At 40.7% G+C, this 8,811-nt stretch overlaps 1 non-coding gene across 1 annotated transcript; it reads right to left on the bottom strand.

Annotated features, from left to right (window-relative positions):
- Positions 1 to 449: 449 nt before the first annotated feature.
- Positions 450 to 557, bottom strand: LOC112752530 (small nucleolar RNA R71). The gene has a single exon (XR_003176962.1). It is a non-coding gene; the product is annotated as a small nucleolar RNA R71 (small nucleolar RNA).
- Positions 558 to 8,811: the final 8,254 nt, after the last annotated feature.

Here is an 8,811-nt window from a genome sequence, read left to right on the forward strand (position 1 = left end):
AATTACAACAATCCAGAGATAACCTTTCAGAAATTTTCGAACAGGAAGAGGAGATGGCAGCCGAAAATAATAATAATGCAAGGAGGATGCTTGGTGACTTTACTGCACCTAATTCCAATTTACATGGAAGAAACATCTCCATTCCTGCCATTGGAGCAAACAACTTTGAGCTGAAACCTCAATTAGTTTCTCTGATGCAGCATAACTGCAAGTTTCATGGACTTCCATCTGAAGATCCTTTTCAGTTCTTAACTGAATTCTTGCAGATATGTGATACTGTTAAGACTAATGGAGTAGATCCTGAAGTCTACAGGCTCATGCTTTTCCCTTTTGCTGTAAGAGACAGAGCTAGATTATGGTTGGATTCTCAACCCAAAGACAGCCTGAACTCTTGGGATAAGATGGTCACGGCTTTCTTAGCCAAGTACTTTCCTCCTCAAAATCTGAGCAAGCTTAGAGCTGATGTTCAAACCTTCAGACAGAAAGAAGGTGAATCCCTCTATGAAGCTTGGGAAAGATACAAACAGTTGACCAAAAAGTGTCCTTCTGACATGCTTTCAGAATGGACCATCCTGGATATATTCTATGATGGTTTATCTGAGCTATCAAAGATGTCACTGGACACTTCTGCAGGTGGATCCATTCACCTAAAGAAAACGCCTGCAGAAGCTCAAGAACTCATTAACATGGTTGCTAATAACCAGTTCATGTACACTTCTGAAAGGAATCCTGTGAATAATGGGACGCCTATGAAGAAGGGAGTTCTTGAAGTTGATACTCTGAATGCCATATTGGCTCAGAATAAAATATTGACTCAGCAAGTCAATATGATCTCTCAGAGTCTGAATGGAATGCAAGCTGCATCCAACAGTACTCAAGAGGTTTCTTATGAAGAAGAAGCTTATGATCCTGAGAACCCTGCAATAGCAAAGGTGAATTACTTAGGTGAACCCTATGGAAACCCTATAACTCATCATGGAGAAATCATCCAAATTTCTCATGAAAGGATCAAAAGCCTCAACAAGGCTTTAATAATGGTGGAAGAAACAGGTTTAACAATAATAAACCTTTTCCATCATCCACTCAACAACAGACAGAGAACTCTGAACAAAATGCTTCTAATTTAGCAAATCTAGTCTCTAATATATCTAAGGCCACTGTGAGTTTCATGAATGAAACAAGGTCTTCCATTAGGAATTTGGAAGCACAAGTGGGCCAGCTGAGTAAAAGGATCACTGAAATCCCTCCCAGTACTCTCCCAAGCAATACAGAAGAGAATCCAAAAGGAGAGTGCAAGGCCATTGACATAAGCAAAATGGCCGAACCCAATGAGGGAGAGGAGGACGTGAATCCCAAGGAGGAAGACCTCCTGGGACGTCCAGTGACCAATAAGGAGCTTCCCTCTGAGGAACCAAAGGAATCTGAGACTCATCTAGAGACCATAGAGATTCCATTGAACCTCCTTATGCCCTTCATGAGCTCTGATGAGTATTCCTCTTCTGAAGAAAATGAGGATGTTACTGAAGAGCAAACTGCCAAGTTTCTTGGTGCAATCATGAAGCTAAATGCCAAATTATTTGGCATTGATACTTGGGAAGTTGAACCTCCCTTGTTCATCAATGAACTAAGTGATCTGGATCAACTAACATTGCCTCAGAAGAGACAGGATCCTGGGAAGTTCATAATACCTTGTACCATAGGCACCATGATCTTTAAGGCTCTGTCTGACCTTGGTTCAGGAATAAACCTCATGCCCCTCTCTGTAATAGAGAAACTGGGAATCTATGGGGTGCAAGCTGCTAGAATCTCATTAGAGATGGCAGATAATTTAAGAAAACAGGCATATGGACAAGTAGAGGACGTATCAGTAAAGGTTGAAGGCCTTTACATCCCTGCTGATTTCATAGTCCTGGATACTGGAAAGGAAGAGGATGAATCCATCATCCTAGCTAAGAAGACCTTTCCTGGTCACAGCAAGAGCTGTGATTGATGTTGACAGAGGTGAACTAGTCCTTCAATGGAATGAGGACTCCCTTGTGTTTAAAACTCAAGGATCTCCCTCTGCAACCATGGAGAGGAAGCATGAAAAGCTTCTCTCAAAGCAGAGTCAACCCAAGCCCCCACAGTCAAACTCTAAGTTTGGTGTTGGGAGGCCACAACCAAACTCTAAGTTTGGTGTTGAACTCCCATATCCAAACTCTAAGCTTGGTGTTGGAGAGTTTCAACAATGCTCTGAACATCTGTGAGGCTCCATGAGAGCCCACTGTCAAGCTATTGACATTAAAGAAGCGCTTGTTGGGAGGCAACCCAATTTTTATTTATCTAACTATATTTTTCTTAATTATATGTCTTTATAGGTCATGATCATGTGGAGTCACAAAATAAATATAAAAATTGAAAACGGAATCAAAAACAGTAGAAGAAAAATCACACCCCTGGAGGAGCATCTGTCTGGCGTTCAGCGCCAGAACAGAGCATGGTTCTGGCGCTGAACGCCCAAAATGGGCAGCTTCTGGGCGCTGAATGCCAGAACAGGCATGGTTCTGGCGTTCAACGCCAGAAATGGCACACAAATGGGCGTTGAACGCCCAAAATGGCCACCAACCTGGCGCTGAACGCCCAGAGTTGGGTACAAAGGCATTTTTACATGCCTAATGGGTGCAGGGATGTAAATCCTTGAACACCTCAGGATCTGTGGACCCCACAGGATCCACTCAGGATCTATGGACCCCACAGGATCCCCACCTGCCTCCACTCACTTCTTCTCACCACTCTCTTTCACACAACCCCATAAACACTCTTCCCCAAAAACCCTTCACCAATCACCTCAATCTCTTCCCCATCACCTCTTCACCACTCACATCCATCTACTCTTCCCCATAAACCTACCTCATAAACTCCACCTACCTTCAAAAATTCAAAACCAGTTTCCCACCCAAACCCACCCATATGGCCGAAACCTTTCCCCCCTCCCTTCCCTATATAAAGACCTCCTTTCTTCATCAAATTCACACAACACATCCCTCTACACTCCTCTTGGCCGAAACCACATCTCCCTCTCCCTCTCCATATTTCTTCTTCTTCTTCTTCTTCTATTCTTTTGTTTATTGCTCGAGGGCGAGCAATATTCTAAGTTTGGTGTGGTAAAAGCATAAGCTTTTTGTTTTTCTATTACCATTGATGGCACCTAAGACCGGAGAATCCTCTAGAAAGGGGAAGGGAAGACAAAAGCTTCCACATCCGAGTCATGGGAGATGGAAAGGTTCATCTCCAAAGCCCATCAAGACCACTTCTATGATGTTGTGGCCAAGAAGAAGGTGATCCCTGAGGTCCCTTTCAAACTCAAAAGAAATGAGTATCCGGAGATCTGACATGAAATTCAAAGAAGAGGTTGGGAAGTTCTAACAAATCCCATCCAACAAGTCGGCATCCTAATGGTTCAAGAGTTTTATGCCAATGCATGGATCACCAAGAACCATGATCAAAGTAAGAACCCGGATCCAAAGAACTATGTTACAATGGTTCGGGGGAAATACTTAGATTTTAGTCTAGAAAATGTGAGGTTGGCGTTCAACTTGCCAAACATGGAAGAGAACGCACACCCCTACACAAGGAGAGTCAACTTTGATCAAAGGTTGGACCAAGTCCTCATGGACATATGTGTAGAAGGAGCTCAATGGAAGGTTGACTCCAAAGGCAAGCCGGTTCAACTAAGAAGATTGGACCTCAAGCCTGTAGCTAGAGGATGGTTGGAGTTCATTCAATGCGCAATCATTCCCACTAGCAACCGGTCTGAAGTTACTATAGACCGGGCCATCATGATCCATAGCATCATGATTGGAAAAGAGGTGGAAGTTCATGAGATTATACCTCAAGAACTCTACAAGGTGGCTGACAAGTCCTCCACCATGGCAAGGTTAGCCTTTCCTCACCTCATTTGCCACCTATGCAATTCGGCTGGGATTGACATAGAGGGAGATATCCTCATTAAAGAGGACAAGTCCATCACTAAGAAAAAGATGGAGCAAGCAAGAGAGCCCAGTCATGGAGCTCAAGAGGCGCAAGAAACTCATTTCCATGAGATCCCGGAGATGCCTCAAATGCACTTTCCTCCACAAAATTATTGGGAGCAAATCAACACCTCCCTAGGAGAATTGAGTTCCAATATGGAACAACTAAGGGTGGAACATCAAGAGCACTCCATCATGCTTCATGAAATAAGAGAAGATCAAAAAGCAATGAGGGAGGAGCAACAAAGACAAGGAAGAGACATAGAAGAGCTAAAGGACATTATTGGTTCCTCAAGAAGGAAACGCCACCATCACTAAGGTGGATTCATTCCTTGTTCTTGCTTTCTCTGTTTTTCGTTTTCTATGTTATGTGCTTATCTATGTTTGTGTCTTCATTACATGATCATTAGTAGTAGTAACTTTGTCTTAAAGTTATGAATGTCCTATGAATCCATCACCTCTCTTAAATGAAAAATGTTTTAATTCAAAAGAACAAGAAGTACATGAGTTTCGAATTTATCCTTGAACTTAGCTTAATTATATTGATGTGGTGACAATGCTTCTTGTTTTCTGAATGTATGCTTGAACAGTGCATATGTCTTTTGAAGTTGTTGTTTAAGAATGTTAAATATGTTGGCTCTTGAAAGAATGATGACTAGGAGACATGTTATTTGATAATCTGAAAAATCATAAAAATGATTCTTGAAGCAAGAAAAAGCAGCAAAGAACAAAGCTTGCAAAAAGAAAAAAAAAAGAAAAAAAAAGGGCAAAAAAAATAGAAAGAAAAAGAAAAAGCAAGCAGAAAAAGCCAATAACCCTTAAAACCAAAAGGCAAGGGCAAATAAAAAGAATCCCAAGGCTTTGAGCATCAGTGGATAGGAGGGCCTAAAGGAATAAAATCCTGGTCTAAGCGGCTAAACCAAGCTGTCCCTAACCATGTGCTTATGGCGTGTAGGTGTCAAGTGAAAACTTGAGACTGAGCGGTTAAAGTCAAGGTCCAAAGCAAAAAAAGAGTGTGCTTAAGAACCCTGGACACCTCTAATTGGGGACTTTAGCAAAGCTGAGTCACAATCTGAAAAGGTTCACCCAATTATGTGTCTGTGGCATTTATGTATCCGGTGGTAATACTGGAAAACAAAGTGCTTAGGGCCACGGCCAAGACTCATAAAATAGCTGTATTCAAGAATCATCATACTGAACTAGGAGAATCAATAACACTATCTGAAATCTGAATTCCTATAGATGCCAATCATTCTGAACCTCAATGGATGAAGTGAGATGCCAAAACTACTCAAGAGGCAAAAAGCTATAAGTCCCGCTCATTTGATTGAAGCTCTGTTTCATTGATAGTTTGGAATTTATAGTATATTCTCTTCTTTTTATCCTATTTGATTTTAAGTTTCTTGGGGACAAGCAACAATTTAAGTTTGGTGTTGTGATGAGCGGATAATTTATACGCTTTTTGACATTATTTTTAGTATGTTTTTAGTAGGATCTAGTTACTTTTAGGGATGTTTTCATTAGTTTTTATGTTAAATTCACATTTCTGGACTTTACTATGAGTTTGCGTGTTTTTCTGTGATTTCAGGTATTTTCTGGCTGAAATTGAGGGACTTGAGCAAAAATCAGATTCAGAGGTTGAAGAAGGACTGCTGATGCTGTTGGATTCTGACCTCTCTGCACTCAAAGTGGATTTTCTGAAGCTACAGAACTCGACATGGCGCGCTTCCAATTGCGTTGGAAAGTAGACTTCCAGGGCTTTCCATCAATATATAATAGTCCATACTTTGGCCAAGAATAGACGACGTAAATTGGCGTTCAACGTCAGCTTTCTACCCAAATCTGGCGTCCAGCGCCAGAAAAGGAGCCAAAACCAGAGTTGAACGCCCAAACTGGCACAAAAGCTGGCGTTCAACTCCAAGAAGGACCTCTGCACGTGTAACATTCAGGCTCAACCCAAGCACACACCAAGTGGGCCCCGGAAGTGGATTTATGCATCAATTACTTACTCATGTAAACCCTAGTAGCTAGTTTATTATAAATAGGACCTTTTACTAGTCTTTTAGACAATCTTTGATCAGTTGTATACAATCTTTTTGGATGCCTGGTTCTTAGATCAGAGAGGGCTGGCCTCTCGGCCATGCCTGGACCTTTCACTTATGTATTTTTAACGGTAGAGTTTCTACACTCCATAGATTAAGGTGTGGAGCTCTGCTGTTCCTCAAAGATTAATGCAAAGTACTACTGTTTTCTATTCAATTCATCTTATTTCGCTTCTAAGATATCCATTCGCACCCAAGAACGTGATGAAGGTGATGATTATGTGTGACGCTCATCACCATTCTCCCCTATGAACACGTGCCTGACAAACACTTCTGTTCTACATGAAATAAGCTAGAATGAATATCTCTTAGATCTCCTAATCAGAATCTTCGTGGCGTAAGCTAGAATGATGGCGGCATTCAAGAGAATCCGGAAAGTCTAAACCTTTTCTGTGGTATTCCGAGTAGGATTCAATGATTGAATGACTGTGACGAGCTTCAAACTCGCGAGTGCTGGGCGTTAGTGACAGACGCAAAAGGAGGGTGAATCCTATTCCAGCATGATCGAGAACTGACAGATGATTAGCCGTGCTGTGACAGAGCATGTGAGCATATTTTTCACTGAGAGGAGGGGATGTAGCCACTGACAACGGTGATGCCCTTGCATAATGCCAGCCATGGAAAGGAGTAAGACTGATTGGATGAAGATAGCAGGAAAGCAGAGGTTCAGAGGAACGAAGGCATCTCCATTCGCTTATCTGAAATTCTCACCAATGAATTACATAAGTATTTCTATCCCTATTTTATTATATTAAATTCGAAAACACCATTATCAATTTATATCTGCCTAACTGAGATTTGCAAGGTGACCATAGCTTGCTTCATACCAACAATCTCCGTGGGATTCGACCCTTACTCACGTAAGGTATTACTTGGACGACCCAGTGCACTTGCTGGTTAGTTGTATCGAAGTTGTGAACCATGGTATTGGCACCATGTTCTTGGCGCCATTGCCAGGGAAAGAAAGAGCCATGAATTTTACATAATTAAAGTGTAATCACGATTACGCGTACCAAGTTGCTCACGTTGCCAGGGATTGTTCGAGCCTGGACATCACAATTTCGTGCACCAGTAACCAAAACTCAACATGTTCAAAAATATTTCCTGCCAAACAATTCAATCAAGCAAAAATATATAGCAACATAAAGTTCAGCCAACATATCAGATCAAATAAAATTGGCAGGCAGTAAACATCAAAAAATTCAGAGTATCATTAGATCAGTCACTCTCTTTTTCTACTATCCTCCCCTATTAAGATATGATGTGATAATCTCCAAAAATTATTATTATTATTATTATTATTATTATTTTTTTTTTAATAAAAATATGATGAAGAACTCAAACGGGCCAGAGTCATGGAGTGGGTAAAAGAAATTGGTTGGCCCCATGATTATTAATATCAGAATCTGTCTCCCACTGTATCAGTGCCAGTTCATCACGTCCTCAATTTTGTCTCCTGATTTCCTACGAGACAAAAACAAACAGAATCAAAAAATTTACAAATTCTCAACAAAACTTAATTCTATCATTCCCAAACTATTTCTCAAGGTGCAGAATCTGTCTTCACAGAGGGGCTTAGTGAAAATATCCACAAGTTGATCTTCGGATTTCACAAATTGAATATCAATAGTTCCCTTTTGCACATGTTCTCTAATGAAATGATATTTTATCTCAATGTGCTTTGTTCTTGAGTGCAAAACAGGATATTTTAAAATATTTATGGCACTCATGTTGTCACAGAACAAGGGTATACTATTGATCTTTAATTTGTAATCTTCCAATTGGGTTTTTAACCAAATTAATTGAGAGCAACATGCAGATGCAGAAATGTATTCTGCTTCAGCTGTGGATAAAGCCACTGTGGCTTGCTTCTTGCTTGACCACATGTTGAGTGAGCTTCCAAGGAAGCAACACATGCCTGATGTGCTTCGTCTATCCACTCTATCTCCCGCATAATCTGCATCACAAAACCCTACTGCACAAAAGTCATCAGATTTAGGATACCATAATCCAAAATTGTAAGTCCCCTTAATGTATCTAATGATGCGTTTAACGGCCGTAAGATGGGATTCCTTTGGGTGAGATTGAAACCTTGAGCATACACCCACACTTTGGACAATATCCGGTCTAGAGGAGGTAAGGTACATTAATGAACCTATCATTCCTCTATACCTTGTTTCATCCACATCTTGACCATCATCATCCTTTTCAAGTTTTGTGTTGGGATGCATTGGTGTACCCATTGGTTTGGAATTTTCTAGGCCAAATTTTTTGATAAGTTCTTTTGCATACTTTCCTTGGTGAAAAAAAGTACCACTAGGAGTTTGTTTGATTTGGAGGCCAAGAAAGAAAGTAAGCTCTCCCATTAAACTCATTTCAAACTCACTAGTCATAAGTTTTCCAAACTCTTCACACATGGATACATTGGCCGATCCAAATACAATGTCATCAACATAAACTTGAACAAGGAGTATATCATCATTAGATGCTTTAATAAATAAAGTAGTATCGGTGGTACCCCTTTGAAATTGGTTTTCCAACAAGAAGGCACTAAGCCTTTCATACCAAGTTCTTGGAGCTTGTCTAAGACCATAAAGAGCTTTCGATAGTTTGAAAACATGATTTGGAAACTCTTTATGTTCAAAACCGGGGGGTTGTGCCACATACACTTCTCTATCAATAAAGCCATTAAGGAAAGC

The sequence above is a fragment of the Arachis hypogaea genome, chromosome 15 (assembly GCF_003086295.3).
Source record: "Arachis hypogaea cultivar Tifrunner chromosome 15, arahy.Tifrunner.gnm2.J5K5, whole genome shotgun sequence".
Lineage (NCBI taxonomy): Eukaryota > Viridiplantae > Streptophyta > Magnoliopsida > Fabales > Fabaceae > Arachis > Arachis hypogaea.